This window comes from Haemaphysalis longicornis, unplaced genomic scaffold (genome assembly GCF_048455015.1).
Source record: "Haemaphysalis longicornis isolate Haplotype H1 unplaced genomic scaffold, Haemaphysalis longicornis Haplotype H1 scaffold_12, whole genome shotgun sequence".
Lineage (NCBI taxonomy): Eukaryota > Metazoa > Arthropoda > Arachnida > Ixodida > Ixodidae > Haemaphysalis > Haemaphysalis longicornis.
This window is the reverse complement of record NW_027526225.1, coordinates 116,719,247-116,744,470: the sequence shown is the minus strand read 5'-3', so window position 1 is coordinate 116,744,470 and position 25,224 is coordinate 116,719,247. Positions and strand designations below refer to the sequence as shown.

At 48.5% G+C, this 25,224-nt stretch overlaps 1 protein-coding gene across 3 annotated transcripts in view; it reads left to right on the top strand.

Moving 5' to 3' along the window:
• Positions 1 to 25,224, top strand: part of LOC144163351 (uncharacterized) — a 307,376-nt gene that overhangs the window by 163,822 nt on the left and 118,330 nt on the right. The window contains exon 1 of one of the 3 annotated variants that reach the window (XM_077694303.1): positions 15,536 to 15,907. The exons of the other annotated variants lie outside the window; for them this stretch is intronic. The gene's annotated coding sequence lies outside the window, so the exon portion shown is untranslated. Of the gene's footprint in view, positions 1 to 15,535; positions 15,908 to 25,224 lie in introns of those variants that run through there. 3 annotated transcript variants of the gene reach the window in all.

Sequence of the window (25,224 nt, the reverse complement as noted above, 5' to 3'; positions counted from 1 at the left end):
CCTCCCGCGCGCGAAAGGGGCGTCGAGTCCGGCCGTGGCTGCTCCTGCTGGCTCCTGGCTGGCACGCTGGTCGCGTGTTTACTTGCGCCGCGCTAGTGAAGTGATGTTACGCCAGGTGACCAGATGGCCTCGACTGGCACAGACCACAGTGAGCAGCAAGTGAGAACAAATCGTTTATTGACATCCGCAAGTTTACAGAGGCCAGGACATCATTTCATTTCGATCGCTGCAATTGTACGTCGCTTTCGTGACAACATTTTTTTTTGCCATAACAACTCGTTCACTTGCGCTAAGATTTCGAACGAAGGGCACAAATGAAGTATTGACGGCGACAACGGTTTCCTTTGCACCGTCTTTCTAGCGGAGTGCATAACACTCACCTTCTGTTGGAAGAATCGAATATTCTGGCCTCGACAGCTGCCTTCCGATGCGGAATTTCCCACATTTGTCATTCCACAAGCACTCAATTCTCGTGTTTTGCCAGTCCTCTCAACAACTGATGGACGCAAAAGCACATAACAGCAATAACAGTCACGAAACCGGTGCTCCGCGCACATTGAAACGGTCGGCCGTTGCAGCGGTTTCAATTTGAATTGGCGGCTTTGTGGTTGCGAATTCAGAAACAAGGTGGTGCACCAGTCGGCTGTTCGTAAAAAGTTGCGTACATTTTTGCTCAACAGATGTTTGATGCGGAACTTGTTAATAGTATTTTTAAATAACACATTGTAAGCGAACTGTGTGGGCTCTTTGAGTCACGGAATGAATGTTTTGTATTCTATACCAAAAGTAACATTTTGCCTGCGCCGTCTGGTGGGCTTGATGGTCGAAAACAGCGCTTTAGGTTGGTCAAGGTTGGTCACGTGGGGCGTCGATTTTTACGCCGCCTATAGGGAAGACAGGGAACGTCCAAGCTTGCGAGCCCTGGCGCTATTGCATATAGTTTCATACTAATATATACTAGAGGGAAATTGTCGCTGTAGTCGCGGGCCGCCGTGGGCGGCGCCATTGGCGCTAGCGACGTTCCTTGCCTACTTGGCTTAGCACGCCATACGGCTTCTTTTTTGTCTCGAAGCCAAAATCAACAAAAAAGGGCAACATTTTTTTTTCTTGATCATCGTGCATGAAGCTTGTATATAATCACTGACAAGTTAATCTTCCTGGAGGTTCAATTTTATAATAAGAAAAGAATTTTGATGAACTTCCTACAGTAGTATTTTTGCTTTTTTGCAGCCGTAGGCAACTTTGTAGCCTGTTCATGAGCCATGCCAAGGACAAGTGGAACGTGCCTGTCTGGTACATGACGAAACGCTCGCTGAAGCGCAGCTCCCTTAGACAGTGGTGCCAGATTTTAATGTTTACTCCACATGTGCGATGCACTTACAGGTTGATTAGGCCTCTACCCTTAATTATTATTATTTTACTTCATTTTGGCGTCAAGGATGCTTCGTAGCGCTTAGGCTGCCACGGGCAGACGACGCAGTTCATCACAGCGTCTAATCGCGCCGAGATTTTTCCAGCGCCGTGTCCGGTCCAATTTGCAAATATCTGGCCGGTAGTCGTGGAGGAAAACAGCGCGATAGCATACGGCACGGCGCCCGAAAAAAAAAAAAAAAAAAAAGGAACAGAAATGCTGAGTGGCGCTACGGGGGCTTCGAGGCGAACGTGTCAAGGCGATCGGTCGGTGGCCGTTACGTGCGGACCATCGCCTCCCTTCCCCTCTTTAAAGACCTCTTCTCTTCCCTGAGAAGAAGGGGGAGGGGCGACAATTGTTTTCGAGGCGGCCATCCGAAGGGGACCAGTTCTGCCGGCGACCGCTCGCGGGGCGCAATAAGGGCCCCCCCGCCGTTGAATGTATACCCCACGGCAACTCGTGCGATGCTGCTGTACGACTCCTCTGGAGTGTCGCGGCGCTGATGCTAAGCGCCGATGCTAATAATCGCGTAGTCTTTGCACCCTGCAGCGACGAACTGTACACAGATCCGTGCTTAAGATTGTGTTGCATGAATCTCGGTGCTATATACTCGTGCAACACCCTAGAATTCCGTCCGGTGTATTTTTTTATTTGGTGTTGGTTTCTTTTCTTTGCAAATTTGCCTGTTGTGAGGCTGTACTGCGCCCGGTGGGAGAGCTTCCAACGGGCACTCCAGGGTGTAAAACGGGGCCGACGTTGGGGCCGTTTCCTGTGTTTTATTCCTTGGTTGCTTTTAATGACGCGCTGTTCTTCGAGGCTATCACTAATCGGTTCTAATGAGGTCATGTGTTTCATTTCTCAGCCGTGAACCTCTCGCGTTAAAGAACAGAAATGAGGGTGACAGAGGGGAAGTAATAATACCCCCCCCCCCCCCCCCCCCCACACACACACACATGTACACGCACCCGCACCAAAGATGATACGAGGCCAGGATGCCGTGTTATTCACGCTATCCTGTACAATGAAGAAGTTAGTAGTAGTAAACAACGTTTTATTGAGCCGGCGAAGTGGGAGTTTTTTTTTTTTTTTTTTTATTGCGCCATTTTTCCACAGGGCATAGGTAACAGGAAAACGATGGACAAAACAGAACAGGGGTACGACACAGAAGGAAAGCAGCAAAAAACACACACACACAATGTGTGCGGGCGCACTACAGGAAACTATATAGAGTCCAGTTTCGGAAATGAATTCCACCAGTTTCTTGCAAAGTGGGCCGTGCGTCCACGGACGAATATCTGGAGGGCGGCCTGGGCGATGTCCTGTGGTCCCCATGTGTCGAGCTCGGGCTGGCTGAAGCCCTGGACACGTCTTTAGCAAGTGCTGGTTCCTTATTCGAGGAAGCCATGTGATGAGCGGGCAGCCTTCGCTCTGCACTGACTGTTGACTGACTGTAGGGTTTAACGCGCCGACGCAACGCAGGCGATGAGGCGCGCCGTAGTGGACGGCTCCGGATTAATGTCGACCACGTGGAGATCTTTAACGTGCGCCGAAATCTCGTGCACACGGGCGTTTTTGGCGCTCGCCTCTATCAGAAAGCGGCCGCCGTGGCCGGGAATCGAACCCGCGACCTCGTGCTCAGCAGCGCAACGCCTTATAGCCACTGAGCCACCACGGCGGGTTTTCGCTCTGGAGGCCAAGAGTGTCTGGACGTCCAGATCGCTGCTGGTCACCAGGTTCTCCCACAGCTCAGGGGTGGCAAGGGGGCATGGAAGAGGGGAGAGGTTGCGGTTGTGAAGCCACTGTTACCATTCAGCGCAGAAGATTTTGCACCAAGTCTCGTCTTTTTCTTTCACGGGCACCCGCCGTTGTGGCTCAGTGGTTAAGGGGTTGTGCTGCTAAGCACAGCAAACACATCCAATAGTACCTCAGCCAAAACTTACCGCTCTATGTTGTCCTGCTAAAAACCTTCTCAAAAGATCCTTCACTCTTCCCGGAGTCTTGGCGTTCTTTGAGCGCTAGAAGTACGTCATTACAGCAATGTAGCAGCTATTGACCACATCCTTTCTATTGCAGCAAAAAACGCATTCCATAGCCACTTTGAAAAGAAAGTCCCAAAAGCAAAGCAGAAACGGAAGGCGGATAGTTCTGCTGCGACGATCAAATCACGCAGTGCCGCTCCGTGCTGTTGATAACCATATCTTTGACAGTGCTTCCAGGCGGAGAGGAAAGCGTGAAAGCGTTTGTGGAAAGTGTTGCAGAATCTCCTGGTGAACAAATGGCATGCATTAAAGGGACCCTGCAACACTTTTTTCAACTTTTTTTGAAATCATAAATGCTTGCAGAACACAGGCACCCAAAACACCCAGTACTTAGATTAGGGGGTCGCAAAGTACCTCAGCCAAGAATTACGGCTCTGTGCCCATCAGATAACTTGGAAATTCGCTCAAAAGATTTTTCACTCTTTCCCGGTCTTGCCGTTCTTCGACCGCTCGAATTACGTCATTAAGGCCGGCTGTTGGCCGGTTTTCCTTCAGTTGCAGCAATGAACACTTTTCTACAGCAACATTGAAAATAAAGCCACAAAAACAAAGCAGAAATAGGCGTATCTGGTGCGGCGAGCAAATCACGCAGTGCCGCTCCTTGCTGGCGTTAACTGTAGCTTTCGCAGTGGTTGCAGACACGGAGGAAAGAGTAAAAGCGCTTATCGAAAGTGTTGCAGGGTCCCTTTAAAATGAAACCGTTCCCAACTCGCGCAGTTAGGTGAACGAAACGTCGGATTAACCCACAAAAAATGCAGACGTTGGTAACACTAACATCGTCGCGTGTTTCGTCTCACGCGTTTTTTTTCGACGTGTTCCTGCGTCCAGTCACGCATTGCAGCGAGCCACACAGCGACGAAACACGCTTTCCTAACCACCCCAGCTCGCCGTGCGACCTTGCACAGTGAAGCCGGGCCGAAGTGTCATCCTTGGTCGCCCGCCATGTCGTGGCGAAGGTTTCCTTGACCCTCTTATTTGATTAACTTCGTGCGTGTTTACTCGCCTCGTTTACGCCGTGCGAAGGAAAACGAGCTGTTCCTCCGGCGCCAAGCGGAGGTGATCGTGCTTTTTCTCACTTTTTTTCGAGGTTTCGCGCACTTTTCGGGAGAGCACGCACTCTTTTCTGGCGCAATTTATTCACGCATAATGTGTCATGGCTTTGTGCGGTCGCCGACCGGGAGGTCCGCTGTTGCCTTCAAGAAAGCTCTTGCTGCCGCTATGCTTCCGATAAAATAATGATGCAATAAGCACTGGTTAAAACGAAATCGAATTATCGCTGTATTCGAGGTAGGTATATAGGTGATGGTACCTGTGTCGAATTGTGGCTGCTTTGTATTGCTTGTATATAGATGTATATAGGTTGTTTGTATTATATTACGCTGTTGTAAGAAACATGCAGATATATGTATGCTCTATATTATTGGCATGTTACTGCTGTATGAAAACGTATGTACTATGCGCAGCAAGTATTTCACTGGGTGCGCGTGTGATCTTTCAGCCGTTGCCCTTTCAATGTACTTCCCCTAACCTTGTGGTTCATTAGGACAACCATTGTACCTTTTCATTACTCCAAAGTTCACCGTAGCCAGCTGCTTTTTAGGTTGAAGCGAAACTCTCCAATAAATCATTATTTCAATTTATCTCGAGGTTTTTTCGTGGCCCCATTCACATGCATGGAAAGCTAATTGTACCCGATTTTAACGAAATGCCGGTTATAACGAACCCACTCTTTTGGCGCAATGACTTTATTGCAATACAAGTTTATTGTATTTCTCAAGCGCAGAGCTGTCTCTGTAGTCATGGTTTGGCCGACATTTGTCCCAGTGCGCGTCGGTGCAGATTGTTTTTAAAAACTCCAAACTTTGGTCTCAATTTTTAAGGTCTTCGCAAATTAACGTTTGTGCGAGCCGTCACAAACTGCTAGCCTGAACATTTTGCTCACTTTCAACATTCACTCTCAATTGTCACGGGGTACCTGGCTGCCAGCCGTCATGGAAGAGAAGTAGTTACGGGAGGGGTTGCGGAAAACATTTTTATTATGGTTCTAATGCGCTCACTCGCAACAATACGGGCCACGGCTTACCGCTAGAGGTATGGCACTGCGCCAGAAGTGTTTTAGTTGCAGTTTTCAATCAATCAATCAATCAATCAATCAATCAATCAATCAATCAATCAATCAATCAATCAATCAATCAATCAATCAATCAATCAATCAATCAATCAATCAATCAATCAATCAATCAATCAATCAATCAATCAATCAATCAATCAATCAATCAATCAATCAATCAATCAATCAATCAATCAATCAATCAATCAATCAATCAATCAATCAATCAATCAATCAATCAATCAATCAATCAATCAATCAATCAATCAATCAATCAATCAATCAGAATTTTCCCCACAATGCAGCTGACGCCGATATTCGCATCACCGCATGTGTCATCATCCTTCAAAAATATTTTTCTGGCTCCCCGACTCATCCTCAACACCTTCAGAGCCATCAGGTGAAGGCACACGCAGTTGCCACTTTGTAGCGTTTTGAATCGCGCGCGCGAACAGATTGACGATTTTTCTGACAGGCGCACGCAGATTTCACTTCGTCCGCCCGCCCGGTAGCCCAACCCAGCGTATACGGCCGACGAATGTAGCACAAGGACCACCAGCCGTCAGGCGCCCGCAGCCGCACTCGACCGCGTGCACTGTAGCACCTGGCGGTGGTCACCTGTTGGCGCCGTGTTTATGCTGCAGAACTGACTTCGCAATTTTTCGTTTCGGGGGCTCTCCACGGGCAGCAGCACCCTTCCAGGAGTCGGGGCCGGGCCACGTTTGGACAACCTACTTCTCGGCACGCTGGCATCTTGCACGTCCGTTGGCCGTAATACGGCATGCTTTCCCATGGTGGGGGCCTGTCGGTCAGAGCACCGCACGACGACCGACGCTTCACAGGGAGCGTATAGTGTGCTCACAGTAGGAGGCGGTTGTGCCCCGCACAAGAGAAAGAGAAAAGAGAAGGAAAAGAAAAACCTCATGCGGTGAATTCCAGCTGCAGCGTTTTGTTAACAAATTGTACTTGCAGGCTTCGCTGCGGTTGAGAAGTGCTTACGGATTGCATAAAGCAACATTGTATACAGATGGGATCCAAGCCCCTGCGGTGACGTTTGGGCTTATACACGAGTTGCCTTGTCGGCAGCAGTGGCGTTCCCACGAATTCACACCCGACGAGGAGGTGTACCGCTGAAAGCAAAACGGTAGGGAGAACATGATAAAAAGAAGAAAAAGTCACAATAACTAGCAGGAAGGCAAACAAAACGTCAGCTTAAAATTAAAACACACGAAGCTTTGCCGTGACGAGGGCGTACTCTGGAAATATTTCCAATTGTTTTGAAGATTTTTGTTTTTCTTCAGAGCCATTTCAGGAAGGCTGATGATCGTGATGAGGACGCACGTCAAAGCACGGTTAGTTTGGCGTGTCACTTGTGGCAGAAAAAAAAAATTACTCTCGTAGTCGTTATTTGAGGACAGGCAGGGTCGGGGGCATTATTCGTCCCGACGACTTTGTAAGCCGAAAGCTTGATAGGGGGAGGGAATAAATGGAGACAACTGCCTAAACGGACGCATATGCTACCATCCTACAACAAACGAAACCGCTGTCAGAGTGCTATAGTGCAGGCCAAAACCTCTCGAGGGTAACGAGCCAACACTGGCTGCTGCCGCAGCGAGAGTTCATTCACACCCAGCTGTTTCTCAGTAGGGAGAAAAAAACCGCACAAGCAAACCTAAAACCCACACCCCTTCAAACGTGCGGTGAAAAACTCGCCCACTACAAGAACTGGGCACCGCAAATCCGTAGGTCCCCATACACACCACTCGCGAGATGATGCGAGGCATTCTAACGTAGCAGAGACTACGAACCAATTGCTGCCTACATAACACCAGTCTGCATGCCATGTACTCTAACATCTGTACCGCCACTAGCAAATTTATTACAATGTAGGCACTCTTAGCCCTAATTCCAACTCTACTTTAGAGCGGTGGGTGGAGCTAAAGGTTTGGGCGTGTTGGTTCATCGTCAGACGGAAAACAAGCGCTAAATAAAAACACAGGACGAGGAGTGGACGGGACAAGCGCTAACTTTCAACAAAAAGTTTGTTGCAGGACCGGCGTGGTCCTGCAACAAACTTTTTGTTGAAAGTTAGCGCTTGTCCCGTCCACTCCTCGTCCTGTGTTTTTATTTAGCGCTTGTTTTCCGTCTCCCGACCTATCAATCCAGCGACGCATCAGATAGAGGGAACGGATGGCGGTCAAGCTCCAAGGCATCTCGGACTAAGGGCGCCTCCCGCCGGGCATGTTCTCTAACCGCGTTACCTCGACTCAAAGCAATAAAGTTAATTCAATCAATAGCGTTCCAATGACGTAAGGTAACGCGATACCAGGATGCCCGAAGACAGCGCAGCACGCATCAGCATCACGCTTATACGCTGCATCTAACTCGATACCTGTTCGTCGCCGGGTCACGTTTGTCTGACAGAGCGCTGCCCAATCTGCTGGCGTTGTACTTGTAGCCGCCGCCGCCGCCGTGTGCTCCGGTAACGACACAGCACGCCAAGGCAGTGCCACATGTTTTGCATACTCAGACAAGCTAGAATGACGGGAGCTGCCATATGCGCAGCCGGCATGCGGAACAACTTTGCGTTTTGGTATTTGTGGTTACGACACGAAGAAGAATGACTGAGGCTAGAAAAAGTTGCTCTCTTTTAAATCAAAAATTCCCCCGCATTTCCCCGAGGGGGAGAATGTGAAAGTGCGAATGCACGGTTGTCGGCCCGTTTGCGGCGCTTGCGCTCGGCCCCCGCAGCCCACCGCCTCGCCGCCTTCTCTTCCATCTCTTCCATCGGGTTTGTAGTATCACGTGTACACCACGCAGTTATCAAGCCGCTATAACGCCGCTGAGTCGCCAACGCACGCCGCTGACGACGTAGTTCGAATGCGTTAAAGATATAAGGCGCGTCACTAACACTGATATCACCGTCGCGTCCGTGGCTTGGTCGGTAGAGCGTCGCGCTGCGGCCGCAAAGTCCTCGGATCGAAACCTGGCGCCGGATGCTGTTTCTTTTTTAAATATAGAGGAGCACTGCGGACGCCGCCACCGCCGCCGCCGGCGGTGGATGGTTTGTGGTCGCTTATAAAGTGCATTCGCGCTTAAAAGCTTTCTTAATGGGACCGGTGGCGTCTAGCGTCACTAAATAAGCTACGCTTAAGAGTACCGCCACTTCGTGCAACCGGAAGCGTCTGGGGGCCATTTTGTTTCTGGCTTGCAGTGTTGCCATCTCTCCCAACGAAACCTCCGCCGGTTGTGACGGGCAGAGTGTGACCGGCCGCTCTAGCGTCCGCGCAGCAGGGAGAGAGGATGGGGGCCCAGAAACACAATGGTGCACCCATATGTAAACAAATATCACGTGGTGCCGACCGACCAATGAAAATCCTGGCGGAACATAACAATGACAGAAAAGAGCGCCGATAGTCCAAAAGCCTTTATTTAGTGACGCTAGTGGCATCTTGTCAAGAAACTAAGGCATTTTCCCATAGACAGGTATGTCGACCGAAAAGCTCTGGTCAGATCTTTGGACACACGGCGCATGCGTGAAACCGGGCATGCGGCAAAACGGTTGCTGCAAATCGTAAAAAAATGAGCCGTTCTAGATAAGACAATACACCCATCGATTATGAAGAAAGAGTACAACAGTACGCCTTCACCTCATAAACCACGTATTGGTATACATTTGGATCGTTTGTAAATGCGTTCACTTAGTGCGTGAAAAATGGCCGCATGGGTGCGTTCTTTCTCTACGATTTGGGGCTTCGAAGGTTTGACCATCGATTGGACGCACTTTCCTTGGATTGGGCGAAGTTTTCGCGCTTCTCTAAAATTTCTTTAGGAAGGGAAGTTTTAGTTAATTTTCGAGGCTCGGAAGAGTCTTACCAAATTTAGTGGCCAGAAACCGGAAGGATTCAAAAGTCTGAGTGAAACATAGTCATGAGTCTTAACATCGAAATTCAGGCATAGTGTTACCAGTGATCGTTACCTGCCGTGATACCAATAAATTCGAGCTCTGACAGGATGAAGAACAAGGCACAGAGGGGACGAGCGTTAACTTTCAAAATTTATTGTGGTCACCTTGTACCAACATGCCCGAACCTTTTCGCTTATGAGCTTGCCTCCTGTTTCGGGTAATGTTAGGTTATTTGTACGAAGGAGAAAAAAACATTTTAGCGCGTACACAGGTCTAACGCTAAGCGGTTGAGCTCCGAGGTTGTGAATTTTCTTTGAAAACACATAACATCCGTTGAATTGGGGGTCCAGCGAAAACGATTTGCATCTGGCTGAAATATTAAAAAGCGCACGCTAATTGAATACTTTATCTTTGGAAACAATTAATTTTTTTTATTTATGGTCAAGCCTTTATTTATATGTATAATCATGTCATGGTCGGACTTTGAAAGTTGGCTTCACCCATAGCACCAATGTGCTGCAGCAAAACTCGCGCACCTGGGCACTTGAGGTAGGTCACATATTTGCCAAAGTCCACTTGCGTTCTCGATATCCTAACAATCTTTTAGATGCGACTGCATCTCATTCACTCGCCTTGTCCCTCCATACGGCGTTGTTGTTGTCCGTCCACACCCCTCCCCCATTCTCCTCGCCGCGCGAGCTGCGCTCTCCGCTGTTCACCCCCTCTCCTCTCCGATAGCGAACACTCTCTCGCGAGGGTCATTGGGTTGGATTCGATTGGATTGGATTGGCTTGGCTTGGATTGGATTGGATTGTATTTGGATTGGATTGGATTAAAGTGGATTGTGTTGGATTGTGTTGCGTCATAGCCGCGCCACGTTGCGTCATAGCCGCGGCAGGGGGTTCACGGCACGTTTCACGCGATGGGAGAATCAACCTAACGGAAACAACAACGGAACCCCCTATGCGTCGCATCTACACAGGGGTTCCCGCGAGGGGAGGTGGGAGTAATTTTTCCACTTTCCCGTACGTCAATCAATCAATCAATCAATCAATCAATCAATCAATCAATCAATCAATCAATCAATCAATCAATCAATCAATCAATCAATCAATCAATCAATCAATCAATCAATCATTCAGTCAGTCAGTCAGTCAATCAGTCAGTCAGTCAGTCAGCTAGATTGGGTGTGGCCACCGCATTCCCATCTAGCTAACTGACTGAGTGACACCCCGCGGCTAACGTTGAAGACAACTTTGGGATGCACCATTGAAGCTTTGCGACGACATTGGTCCATGGCACTCAAGTGCCGCGGCAACACGGAGCACACGGGCCTTGGTGTCATTTCTCCGTGACTCCGGCCTGAACGAAACTCTGTGAATGTTCCCCTTAACTTCACTTCTGTTTGTGCGTGGTGTGCGTGATCCTGCGTTTGTCAGTTTGTGTGCTTATTTGTTTTTGTAGTGTCTGTATGAGTTTGTGTGTCTTCGTTTCCTTTCACTTTCGCACATCTCATGTTCATGTGGAGTAGCAAGCCAAGCTCGATGCCAGGCTGACTTCTCTTCATCATTAAAGGAATCCCTCCTCCTCCTCCTCCAGTCAGTTCACTAATTACGCCTTCATATTCAACCTACATTCTGGTTGGTTGAATGAGCAGATGACGTCAATGCTCTGGAAGCCGAGCACTGCACGCCACTGTTTGCAAATAGGTCCGGCCAGGCTTGTTATGCAGATTCCGAGTCCTGACCTCCAGCGGGTTCTTCTTTGTGGCTCGAGCCACCTGTATCTACTGGTGCGGCTTATCTTCAATCCCCTTTCGTCTCTTATCTCGCTGCAAGTGAACCAACCTTTGCGTGCGATATCTCTGTGGGTCGACCGAAACGTCCCCCCAGATGACAAAGCCTGTTGTCCTTGGTAAGCTAGGTTTACATCAATGGGAGGGCAGCTCACTCTCGTTTTTGGGTGTAAAAATACGGCGCTAGAAGAGGCGCTAAAGAGCGAAGTACTAAAGAAAGGTACCGATAACAAAACGAATCATCGTAGCCTTTCTCGACAGAGCGGTGTTAGCCCTGGGGCCCCGACCTCCGCCCCCCTTTGTCGCTTGATTCGGCGCTATCATTGTCCCCAAACAGTGGGTTCACAGCACAAAAGGTGGCGGTGAAGACATCGGCGCGGTGCGCCGCGGATACTGGACGACTTCGAGGCGCCTCTCTTTTTCGCGCTACGCTCGACGGGGCCTCCACAAAGCGCCGTTCGGTCGGGCCTCATTGGGGACGCGACGAGGTGACCGATGAAAGCGTACGTCGCAGTCGTGGCGGACGAAAGGTAGACGTGCAGGAAATTTGCCTGCGGATTCGAGCTAGCCAGCGCGCGCGTGCCAAGGTCGCGCTAGCGCTGTGTGCTAGCAGCGCTTTACCATCAGTCCGTTCCTTTTTCTTTCATCTTTTGTGTGTCGGTCGCGAATTTTAGCCATTAAATGTTTCTTTCGGTTTTTTTTCTCCTGGGTGAATTGCGCTGGCGCGGGAGCTGTTTTTCAAGGCGAATATGTACGTGGGGTGCGAACGATAAAAGAAAACGAAAGCCACCGTTTGCGTGCACTCTGGTGACACGCACACATCGCGAGTGGCTACCGACAGGCTACCGGCAACGTCGCGCAAGTGGCGGCTTCGTCGATTGACCGCGCTTAGTCGAAACGTCGTTCCGGAGTTTGAGGTGGAACCGTTACATTCTGACACTATATACGAACGATACTTTGAAGGCCGGAGTGACTTGATGCAAATCGAGAGTGTTAGGGCTCACGCTATACCAGAACTAGTGGGGTGGCATGCTTTTCCAGCGGAGCATATCCTCGTGTCGGTAGAAAGCAAAACGAACGATGTGTAAGAACGCATTCATTGGTGCTAGAAAAGACGACTGAACTAACGAAGCGACAGTAGAAGGTGGCGCGAAGATGGTTATATGTCCAGATAACACTATCCGCCGTGTTCTTAAAGCAAATCGGTGATTTAGTGAAACTAAAACCATGAACCATAAATAATATCATCTATTCCGGACACAATGTCAACGAGCGTCTAAAGGCTAGCACCCTGCGTTCGAACATGATCCCTGTGATCACCTCTGAATTTTATCAACTCATTATTGCATCATTTGAATACGTAGAATCTACTCGAAATCAAATAAATTATAACACTATATCGCAAAAACGAAAAAATTCACCTTGCTGTATCACCGAGATGTCGAATCAATAACGATGCTACAGCGCCAAATTGTAATTGCACCGACACTGCAATTTCACATCACGTTGCGCGAACGCCTCGCTTTTGTTTTTCAATTTCGCGTTACGTTACGTTTACGTTACGTTACGTTACGCGTTACGTTACGTTACGTTTCAATTTCGCCTCCGTTACGTCGAGTTTGTAATTTAGCTTCGCCGCATCGAGGGTGACAGCGCGGTGAAGCACGCTTGGGGTTGTCGGCAACGGCGACACCAAACCCTGGAATCCCGCCCAGTACAGCTTACGTTGTAAAAATTGACAGTGCACATCGATGTTCACACATGGCATGCCACAATCATCCGTATTCAAGCTTTAGAAGCTCCAGTGGGTAGCGGAAGATCTAGTCGACAAGAGCAGCACAGTGCAAACTTCTCCGTGCTGACGTCACAAGCGTGGAACCTGGCAACGCGAAAAAATGGCTGCCAAGAGGAGGGGAAATGTACAAAAAAAAAAAACTGCGATGCTAGACGCATTGGTTATACACACGCCAGCAAACGTAAGTAAAAAAAATCCACCCTTCCGTCTAGCGACGACAATAATTTAACGCGAAGCTTTCTCGTGAGGGGTTTTTAGGATGTCGACTGAACTTGGACATTGACTGGCAGTCGGTTTGGACTTCCACTCACTGAGCTTTTGTTTTGACTCGCAGGCAGTCTGTACTTTTGATCGCAGCGGCTTTGACTTCAACCCTTTCCCAGTTGATTTCCCACGATGAAAGCTTCGCGTTAATCCATCGTCATCGTTAGAAGAAGGGGTGCATGATTTTTCAGTCTAATTTTGCGCGTCCATGCACCCCTCTCGAAATCTAAACTGCTTTGACCGTGCCGTAATGGCGCAATCGCATTGACGTCGGCTTCAGAACGCAAAGCACCCAGGTTTGATCCTAATTACGGGAAGCGTTTTTTTATTTCACTTCACCCACGATAATCATCATCATCAGGGAAAGTTGGCTTTTATGCAGTGCGTTTTCGACCTAACATACGTTATTAGGGACACACGCTAACAGTTTAATAACGCTGTGTATAATGCCGTCCGACGCCGAGTCAGCTCAGCGCCAAAGGCACGGTTAGAGTGCCGTCTGACTTACTTCAAGTGTTTAGGCCTATAGCCTGTATTCACTGGCGAGGCACGCATGCAGGCAACCATATGAGTGCGCTGTCACTGGTTACTTCGGCCTCCGCGGGATGGCGACACTTGTCTGTGCTAAGCGCATAATTTGTGTTGTACGTTCCAATCACGTTCCAATCACACTTCTTATCACGCCAAAGCACATGTCAAAGCTCCAATAACCTGAGATATTCTGCGGAACCCCGATTAGCAAACCTTCAACGCAGGAGAAATATCTTGGCATGGAGTTCCCGCACAGTACTGAATCTGGATTAGGCATCAATATTGTCATGTAGCCAAGGACGATGTTGATTTCCTCAAGGAGCAAAAGTTTATGGGAATGAACTTTTGCTCCGCTAGGAACTAAAAGGACTCACAAGCAGTGAAGCCTGCAAGCGCCAACAAAGTGACGCGCGCAGGCGAGTGTTGGTAAATCGAATTCCGTGGTATTAGCCTCGTGATCATTTATATTTCGGCGTTAATCATTCGAGAACCATTGGTTGAGATATAGAACGTTGGCGACCAAAGATGAACACTCTATTCCAAGGAAGAAAGTGTGATACACTCCTCCTATCAAATTGCATAGCCTGCGTGGCACACAAAGAAACAGACGGAAACGCGCACATCACTTCAACTGGTCACTTCCAGAAACAGGCAGCAAAACACAAAAGTAAACAAAGCGGAAGGCAACAAAAGAAAACTCAGCGGCAACTTTTTTTTTTGTGACTGTGCGATGCGGTTTTACTATTGTCATTATCCGAGGGCATGAAGCAAAATTTCTGGCCACGAATCTGGTTTCGTTCCCCGCTTTAACGTGCGCAGAGCTTCTCCATTCGGCACCTGCGCTTTGCAGAAAAGCCAACCGTGCGCCGCTGTCGGGGGTACTTGCACATAACGGTGCAAGGACACTGCTCAGCTATCGTGCGAAGGGGCCGTAAACATTTGGTTACGAGAATAAATTTGCACTTTACACGAATAAAAATTTGCGTGAAACGAGAAATTTGCTCTGTCGGAACGGTGTCTAGTGAGGAAGATAGTTGACAGGAAAGATAGTGACCGGTGTTCAAAGTGACAGCCTAATCGACGAAGGAGGACGATAAGTGTCGATGATAGATAGATAGATAGATAGATAGATAGATAGATAGATAGATAGATAGATAGATAGATAGATAGATAGATAGATAGATAGATAGATAGATAGATAGATAGACGGACGGACGGACGGACGGACGGACGGACGGACGGACGGACGGACAGACAGACAGACAGACAGACAGACAGACAGATAGATAGATAGATAGATAGATAGATAGATAGATAGATAGATAGATAGATAGATAGGGGGTGGGGAAGAGATGGAGGGTGGGAGAGGGGGTGAGAGTGCGCAGAGCAATACAAAGAAGATACTTCATCAGACATGAAGCGAACTGAGCCCTCATCCACATGTTCGTGGCGGCTTTTTTAACGCTGAGGCTTTCTATAGTTCGTCGAAAAGCTTCCCTGTGGCTAGATGCACCATGTGCAGGAACTCTGAGGCTTTCGAATAAAGAGCGCCACCTCTCGGTGCCTCCAGCACACTCAAAGGCGCCGCCAACTTCTCAAAGGCGCCGCCAGCGGTCCCCTTTCACGCTTCCCATGGAGGAAAGGGTACACTTCGTCCGCGCATCGCTAACGCCGCTCGCGACAACTGGTGGCCGCGTTCGGAACTACGCTCAGCAACAGGTGTCCGCGGCGCACAGTTCGACGTCCGCCGCCGCGGCACGAGTAGCGAGATAACCGCGCCAGCAGGTTTGGCTCGCAGGCCGGCCGCCGTTTACTCTTCGCTAGACAGGTCTTCGCCGTTCACTGCGCCCACGTCCACTCCCAGAGTCCTCTCCTCCTCCTCGTCTTCGCTTTCTGGCTCCGTCGAGACCCCAGCGAGTGGCAGCAGCTTCCCGTATACCTACACCGAAGTCGTATACTCTGTGCGTGACCCGTGTTCCAAGAACCGCTGTGTTTTCGCACGCTCAGGACGGGATTTTCAAGTTGCGCTTGTCGACGACGCATCGGCTGCGAGTGGTGAGTGATGCTTCTGGGTTTCGAACATTCGTACAAAAAAAAAACACACATGGCGGTGGAAGATGTCACTTGCTCGCGAACCGGGGTCTGTTTCAAAGGGATAGAAAATGCACGCTCACTGTAAAGTTTTAAATTGCTGCTAGTTTGGAGCAGAGGTTGATGCTGCGCGGACTGACAGAGGCAACGTTTCGAATTCACAGATATTTCGCTCCCGGAGGGCGCACGAGCAGGGGTTTATGCAGAATTTCGATTTTGGGGGGGGTGTCGGTGGGATGTTTGGGGGGGGGTGTTGTATAAATCCGTAGGCAGGGTGCTTGTGGTTGTGGAATCTTTTTGGGGGGGGGGGGGGGGGGGGGGGGGTGTTGGGGGGTGTGTATAAATCCCTGCGCACGAGTGAATTTGAATCTTTCGGCCGTCGTTAACGCCCCATACCTAACTCCCCCCTCCCTCCTCCCCTTTTAAAAAAATATGGCGGAGAGGGGAAATACAAAGATGATGCCACGGGATTAACGTACAGCGTTTCCGCTTCGCGTGTTATTGCCGAAAACCCTCTCTCAACAGTGTGTTGCGTGGTACTTGCTCTTGTTTACCTAAACAGTGGGCGATTGCAGAAATTCTGGTGTTGTGCTTTCAGCGTCCGTATTTTTTTTTTTACTGAATATATATATTTTTTTGAAACACAGATTCAGGCGCCTTCCTCCGTAGTGCTGCACCAAGAAGCCCGCAAGCACTGTTGATCGCGCACGCTGAAATGCTGAAATTTCAAAACTCCTAAATGCGAACATACGTACCGGTCGATGAAATTGAGTGATAGCTGACGGAAGCGCACGACGAGTAAAAACCAAGACAGCAAAAGAGTCCCCATACTGGTGCTGGCCGCGAAATCAAATTCGTACTATGCGCATCACATGCGCCGTTACATTAAACCCTGACCTACCTGCGCGATACATGTATACGACAATTATAGGCCAATCTAAAAGCACTGAGTTGCCCCGTGTACGCACACATGCCAAAACGATCCTGTTTACAGATGAAGCTACCCGGTGTTTGCTGAATGCGTTCCCTAGCCACTTGTGCTGCAGTAGGCAGTCGTCAACGGTGCGTGATGAAGTGATGACTGGACCGTGAGTTGCTGGCACAAATCTGGTAGGCTGACTCGTATTTTTTTAGAGGTTCAGCGAAGGGGAAGTTGGCTGAAGATGTTGAAAAGAAAGAATACTAGTTACGGAGGTACCTAAGCACTTGCTTTCATGTATTCAATGTGAATTGTTTAAAGTTTCCTTTTATTACCGTCAGCATCATGTTCCGCATCCTTTTTTCGCATCCTTTTTTTTTTTCTTTTTGTTACTACAACTGATATCCGTTTCCTGTAGCCAGGCTTAACGCAACGTAGCGTAACGCTGAGCCTTGCGGCGTGACACGCAACTTACCTACTGTACGTCAAGCTTCGTGTACCGGTTGACGACGGTAAAGCACTGAGTAACGTTAGGCCTAACGCCAGAATGGCACATACCCGCGTTCGCACTGCCCGCGTGCCATCTGCTGGTGCAGCGTCGTACGATCGCAGATTTCAAGGAGCAGGGCGTGATGGCGCTGCTATCATCAAGCCGTATTAGGTATATAGATTTATATACCTATATAAACATAGGTATATTATTTTTTGGTAGGATGATACGTCATCACCCCGCTACAAAGGGGATACCACTAGCAATCATAATCATCGGCACATACTAGCCTTAGAATTGGCTAGAAAAGATGGCATTTAGCTGGAAAGTATGTTACTTCTGACCTAATTACTACTGTAATTAGCATGCCCAAATTACTCGCGTACTCAGTGTGTTTTTAACGCACGTTTGTTATTGGGACAAGGCAGTCTTTTAATGAACCGAACTTGTATTTTGTGCTCATGCCTACGTGAAAAACAACGCGGAGGATTTGGAAGCTTGGCGATTTAACGAGTGCGCCGCGCATTTATATCTTATGGGGAGAATAAGGGGGGCGCATGACCTAGTTTACGTTTACGCGTATGGGAACTTTACCGGCCAACATCCAACCTCATGTCAAACAAGAAAGCTCCGGGTCGAGCGGCAGATGTCGTATTTCGGTCACAAGATAAGCCACGCTTGTACCATCCTTTGTATCGACATTTATGCTTTTTTTAAGCCGGGCGTCATCAGCTCCTAAACATCATACGCCTGTTAACCTTTAAAAAACTCTAATTACGCTGGAAAATTGAGTGACAGCCTGTCTGGCTACATCCCTAAGAGGTTACACATGGAAGGAAAGCGCAAAACAAAAATAACATTACAGCTTGAACTAGATGCGCACAGCCTGTCATGTCAAGTTCCTTCCTTCGAGAATGAGTAGGTTATTTCGGAATCAAAGTTTTCATGCTCAGTCGACTGAGTTTTGTACTTTAATTCCGGTTTAAGTACCTTTCCAGAAGTTCAATGAAGGTTTATAGCTTTCGAATAAATCGTTGCGGAAAAAAAGGGTATTTGTTTCTCCCCAAAAAAGGACGAGTGTGGTTTGGGAAAGCTGTTCTTGTCCCGAATTGTTCCCCCCTAGTTCCTTTGTTCCTGTTCCCTAAAATGTTCTTTTTGTGCTACCTCGAGTATGGTCAGCCGTCATGTTTCAAACCCCCTTGTGCCTATTCATCAAATTCTTGTGTGTAGGTGTCGCGCAAAACTAAGTAGCTTGCCTGCTGGTCAAAATGGTCGTGCGATGGCGTCAAAGCTTGCAAGTAAGCTTCACCGCAGCGCCTAGAAGGGTTGTAACGCTGACACAGTTTGCGAAGCAGAGCGTGGTTCTTTCATGCCCCTTAAATGCTCAAGCAAACAAACACTAAACCGCGAACACGGATAGTGGCTAGTCCCTGCTGTCGTAGCTTTATCTGCTGTCGTATCAACTGCATGAAAGAAGGAGTAAGATAAGCAGGATATGCGAAGAGACATTTTTGTACTACGCGGGAAAGAAGAGAAAGCCATTCTTCCAGGGTGGGTCATAGTTCACAAATGTCAACGCCTTTAACAGTTTGACTTTACTCGTCCCGGCAGCAGGTATTCCTCCCACCATAGCCGAATAGTGTGCTGCGCTTTTCCAGCATGATCTTAGAACTCTAATTATCTACCCACCGTTCAGATAAAATTAAAAATATCAGAATTCCATACAATGGGTTACGACTGTAATTCCAGAGACACACGAAAACAATTATCGAAGCTGATTTATTGATTCATTGATTGTAGGGTTTAACGCGCCGACGCAACGCAGGCGATGAGGTGCGCCGTAGTGGAGGGCTCCGGATTAATTTTGACCGTCTGGGGATCCTTAACGTGCGCCGAAATCTCGTACACACGTTCGTACAAATTCGTACGAGATTATCGAAGCTAGCCATACTCGGTGGAAGAATGTTAAGTTTTTTTTAAGTCATACAAACTTCCCTACATAACTGAAGTACGGTGGTTATTTTCAGCAGCCTATTATCATTTCCCGTCCGAAAAGCTGAATTGGCGCTGTCCGAATTAAATTTTGAGAACTCACTAGGAATGAATGCGGCAAACAGCTATAATTGTGGCGCACTGAAGAAACGAAAAAACACACTGTCCTGTCTTATGGCAATCCTTTATCAACCCCCGCGACCCTAACAGCGAAACTAACGCTTCGTGTCAACCTGAACCTGTTCGCGTCGTCGTGTAGCGCTCTCCGTCTTTCTATGAAGCTGCTCCCTGTTCCGGACGGGCGTCGCAACTGTTGATACTGTCTTTATGGGGCTACTCCCAACCGCTTGCAGTCTCTCCGAGCTTCCCTATCGACGTTTTCTTATTTTATGCATGTGCTTATTTTTTACTCTTGTCAGCTTCGAACTTCCGCTCTCCCTTCCAAACTTATCGCGGTTGAGATCAAAAACTTGCGTTCCTGTAGCGGCGATTCTTGTTTTCCGTTCCGTACCCTTTCCACCTTTTTTTTTCTTCGCATCGCCGTGTCCGGTCAGGCGGGAACGAACGCTTATTCGTCGCGCACAAATCTCGAAGGAAAGGAATTCCGAATCGGAATAAAACAAACATCGAATGGAACGCGTATGAACAAAAAATAATAAACGGACGACCCCGAACAACAATGCGAATAAACAAGCGTAAAAAAAACGCAGCGGGTGGTAATTCGGTACCGCTCGAATTTCCCGCCGAACCACTAGCTCCTTCCGCATGTCGTCGGAAGGGTCGGAAAAAGAGGAAAAATAAAAGTAAACGAGGAAAGTGAATTGAGAAAAAAGAATAAGTGCTCGTTGAACGCGAGGAGTCTCGGTGTATACGCTCGGTTCGTCCAGACCGGAATGCCGTGTTTGACCGAGGAAGGAGGCAACGGCGCCTCGTGTGCGGTGGTGGCCGCGAGTGCGTCGTCGCCTTGGCCGAAACGTCCGGATCGCTTCCGACTCGCGATTTCGCATGGGGCCGACGTAATAGCGGGGCCGGCGAAGGCGTGACGGTCGGATTAGATGGACCGTGAAGGAGACTGCGGCGTGAAAACTGAGCCTCGCGCTGCGGGGACGAGTTTCGGAAAGCGTGGCTAACGCGACGCGCTCTGCGCGCACCCACCCCCTTCCTGTTGTTGTGAACGTAAGCACACGCGCGGAATGTTAACAATCGGAAGAGAGGCCGCTTAGACGGAGCTTTCAACTCCTTTTCGAAATAAGAGAAGAACAAAAGGCTGTGGTTGATTCTTCTGTCATAGGAATCGTTAAAACACGAAAGTGAAATGCGCAGCGAAATCTGCAGCTGAGCATGATTTGCGGGTCGGCGGCTGTTTTGTGGGTGTGCTTGGCAAGCGACGTCCTGCTGGCGGGTCACTTCGGCAAAGGTGTACTGGCGTCATCTCCGCAACGGATATGACGTCAGTGAAACCTTGGTGTATTCCGGCATAAAACCCCTTCGTGTTCAAATATAAAACCCGAGAAAACGAACAACCCTAAGTATAATGTACTCTTTAGTGCTAAAGGTTGCTTCCCCGCAAGAAGACTCTGAGTGCAGAGGTGCACCCTTTACAGGCCGCTTGCTTCGTTGTACTGGCTTCATTTCCGTAACGGATATGACATCAGCGAAATGTTGGTGTATCCGGGAGTAAAACGCTTTCGTGCTAAAAATGGTGCGCGCCTGGAGGGAGCGTGAGGCACCAGTGTGCTCGATACGGTGAAATGTTGTTCCATCATGGCGGCAGCGAACGTCAATCGGACGCTTCTTAGGGGGTAAACATTTTCATTCAACTTCCATCCCAAAATCTGCCTGTCGGCCTCTGAAGTGAAACATGATGAGCTCCACAGGCACACACCAATCTTTGACATTTGTCTGTTGGGCACAGTGTTGTTATTATGACTGGGCAATCACTTATGACTATTCTCCAATGACTCGTGTATTACCTTGGCACGATATGCTCCTTAGGCATACATGATGTTATGAGTTCAGAGTTGCGATTACAAATGTGCTACTCGCAACACAAATTTCCGCAGAACTGCGCTAACGTCTATTACAAATACTATGAACCAACTAGCCCACCAGCAAGTTTTATTTAAACTGCGCTATGATTTACGGGTATGTTCAAATGGCTATGCTGTACGACCATGGCTGTGTTCTATGGCTTGCGACTAGGCTATGATATGACTTGGACCACCATATAGGGTAACTAGGACATTTGTTTCGAGTACTGACATTTGTTGTTATGACATTTGTTATCAGGACATTTGTTATTATGACTGATTTGTGATTCTAACATCTCAGTACACTTTGTTTTAGAGTAGTTTACAAACACAATAGATACGCCAGGGTGCATAGCGGGGGCTGAGAGGCTGAAAATAATCCTTAATCACTGTTCGATAATTCTCACTTGGTAATTTCTGCAGTTGTTTTGTCGTGACTGCTTGCATAGTTAAACTTGCTAAACGTTAAGCGCCTTATTAAACCGAAAGCTTTCTGAGGGGAACCGATGGTGTTCTGCCAAAAAAACTAATGCATTTCCCCACAGACCCGTGGGTCGACCGAAAAGCGCTGATAAGATCTCTGGACGCACGGCGCGTGCATTTAAGGTTTGACGATCAATTGGACGCACTTTTAGCGGAGGTAGGACTCAATTGGAGGGGTTTTTTAGCTTTGAACTTCTCTCAACTTTCTTTAGGAAAGAAATGGTAATTTTTTGATCGCAAAATGGTAGTGCTACCTCCAGCATGCCACCGCAAATCCACATTCTGCATTCCACGTCATTCCTTAAAAGGAAGGAGCGTAAATTGCTTTTGTTCACAAGATGTCGTGTAACGGCGCAGTCCGAAAATAGGTCACTCCAGACGCCCCGCAAGTACGGTGTGAGATTGTCAACTCCGATAGCTTTGGGGCATCGACGACACCAAATAACAGACGCTTCGGGCGCATTCTTGCGTGCGCAGCACTGTGTCCTGTGTTCGAGCAACACGCAGGTTCGACGAGCACCGCCTCTGGAATGTACAGATGCACTCGTGATAACTCGCTTAGCTCACCAAAGCGGGTTCATCGACGATTATTTCTGGTTTGTCTGCAATCAACGCTGCGGTGACACTGCCGACGCAAGCGTACCGAACTAAATGACCGGCCTTGTAATGAGGCTTGGGTAAGTGGAGCGCAGCTGTCGGAGCGGCGCTGTAGTCGCGCTGCACTCCGCGCGTGCAAATTAAGTATCGCGTTCCTGTTAGCCGAGCCGACCAAGTGTGCGATCGATGCGGGCGTATTTTCCCGCAGTGTTGACGAGGCGCTGCTACGGCTCTCTGATACCGCGGACAGAGTAATAAGTTTACTGTACTACCATGTTACTGCATAAGTTGTCATTCTAAGAAGTAAAACAAATGATCAAACTGTAGTTAGTCAATACAGCGTCTCACTGCGAAACGCTGCTCCTCTCGCGTGAGTCGCATCCGCCTTCCCGGCGAAACGATATGTACAGCACCGCAACCACGGTCGAATTCATGTTTGGAATCAGAAATTTGGAATACCGCGGTGTTTATGCGGCACTTGGTTTGATTGTTACTTTGTGGGTGATTGTTTTTCCCTCGCATGTTTCCAGATGCTTAATGCCCATGCCGATGTTTAACTTACTCAGGATGAACGAACTATGAATACTTTTTCTCCCCATCTGGCATAGCAAGCTTAGCGCAATGGCCTAGTTAGCATCGCCTGTTTCCATTAGGCACACTTTAAAGTATTTTTGGCCGTTTCATTGCAGCAAACGAATCAGAATGCAAACTGCAAATTTGAAAATAAACGATAATGTTCCGAATGAACGATTTGAAAATTTGAAAATCAAAGATAATGATATAATATTTGGGTAAGCAGGCAAAACGCTGAAGCCTAAACGAAAAACTGGTGCATTGAGTTAGCGTGCACGTTGCATGGTACGTCAAGGCGGGACTGCATGGTACAGAATGGCTTGGATGCAGATCTCTGTATACCTCTCTTCGTTCAAATTTCATCGACACTTTCGACTAAACAAAATATGAATGACGTCATGCACGCACAGCGTCTAACATAGAAGATATTTATTGTAGGGGTATTTCAGACATCTTCAAACGGATGATGATGATGATGGTAATGGCGGGGGTGGAAGTTATGACGTCACCACGATGCATAGCGCACGTGTCTCTTCAAGGAACGTATCCGGCGCAGTATGTACATATCTAGCGAAGAAAACCAAGAGTCGGTGTGTCATTCCGTTCTGCTCCGGATGAAATTGATTGCATGCAGCACCGTTCGATCTGGACTGTTATTAATCGTTCGCTGTGGGCTAGCTGCAGCCTCTGTGGGTGGTTGTGTATACCCCGGATCGCTGACTGGGCCAGAAATCTATCATCGGAGCACTGCGTTCCGCGCGGTGGGCGTCGAGGTCGACAAGCGTCCGGTATACGTGCGTAGAAGGCGACGGGGGAGCAAACAGACGCGTGCGGGGTCTATAGGCGATTGCATCCGAAAGCGCAGGCTTTCCTCCGGCCGGGGATGCGCGAGCACTGTTTTTCCATCGGGGGCTCACCCGGAAGTCGTACGGACGCGTGGGCCGGTGGGCCGCATTATTTGTGCCCTGTGCTGCCGCTATACCACCGCAGAGATGAAACCGATTGATACGGAAGGATTCAGCGTGAACGAGCAGATGCACATAGTGAAAGAGGAAAGGATGTGTTGCGAAGCGCAGGCAGCAGGGCTATATATTCCGGAAGAACAAGAAGAAAGTCAATTTATTTCTACAAGAAAGCCCTAGACCGGAGCTACCGGAATAGTCGACAGGGCCATCGCTGCGCTTTCAAGCAGATGTTTCAGTTTACGGGTAGAACCACATGTAACCGCAGAAGGATTGTCAATTGGGCTAGTTGGTAGTTGTTCATGATGGAAAAAACAGCGCGAAGACGGCGAACTAAAAAATTTCCCGCATTTCCCCGAGGGGAAGAATGTGAAAGTGCGAATGCACGAGTTGAATTTGCGCGGTTCGGTAATGTTCGCGAAAGAGAGATCACACACACACACACACAGCTACAAAGAAAGAAAGATGCATTTATTCACAGACACCTATTTGTGTTGTCGTTGTACTTGATTGCTAGAGCCGATCTCAGCTTTGAAATTTCGTGTCAGTACTCCTTTAAGCAGGTGCATTAGCCTTTCTCACGCCCGATTCTTGGCCAATCCCCCACGTGGGTATGTGCCATGTCAGCGGCCAGGCAGCGCGCGCCCATCTCCCCCCGTTGCCAAGGAAGACGAGGAGATTCCTGGCCAATCCCCCACGTGGGTATGTGCCATGTCAGCGGCCAGGCTGCGCGCGCCCATCTCCACGTGCGCGGACATCGCCGGTGGACGCAGGTTCAGGGTCGCTTAAGAAGTGCATTGCACTTAAAAAAGGAGGGAGACAGGATACGCGTGTCCTGTCTCCCTTCTTTTTTTAGTTCGTCGTATTGGCGCTGTTTTTTTTTTTCATCATGAGCAACCACATGTAGGACTCTTCACTAACTCGAAACTTCGGGTAGCTGTGAAGTTTATCTTAGTGAGTAAATGATTCAGAAGCGTAAAAAATAGAAAAGTACTCCTCTGATTCTCTTGAGAGAGTTTCACTAGCGAAGAAGGCGTAGATAAGTAAGCGGACTCAGAGGAAATATTAGGGGCGATGTTTGCAATCGGCATCAAGAAATAGAGGGGAAGTTTTCACTGTGAGGTGAGAAATCTCAGTGCACCGTACGACAATCTAGTCCACTCTAGGGAAAGCACCGGTATCTAGCTTAACACAAAGTGAGCCTTTCTCAAGAAAGCTCGCATGTGCGTCCGCAG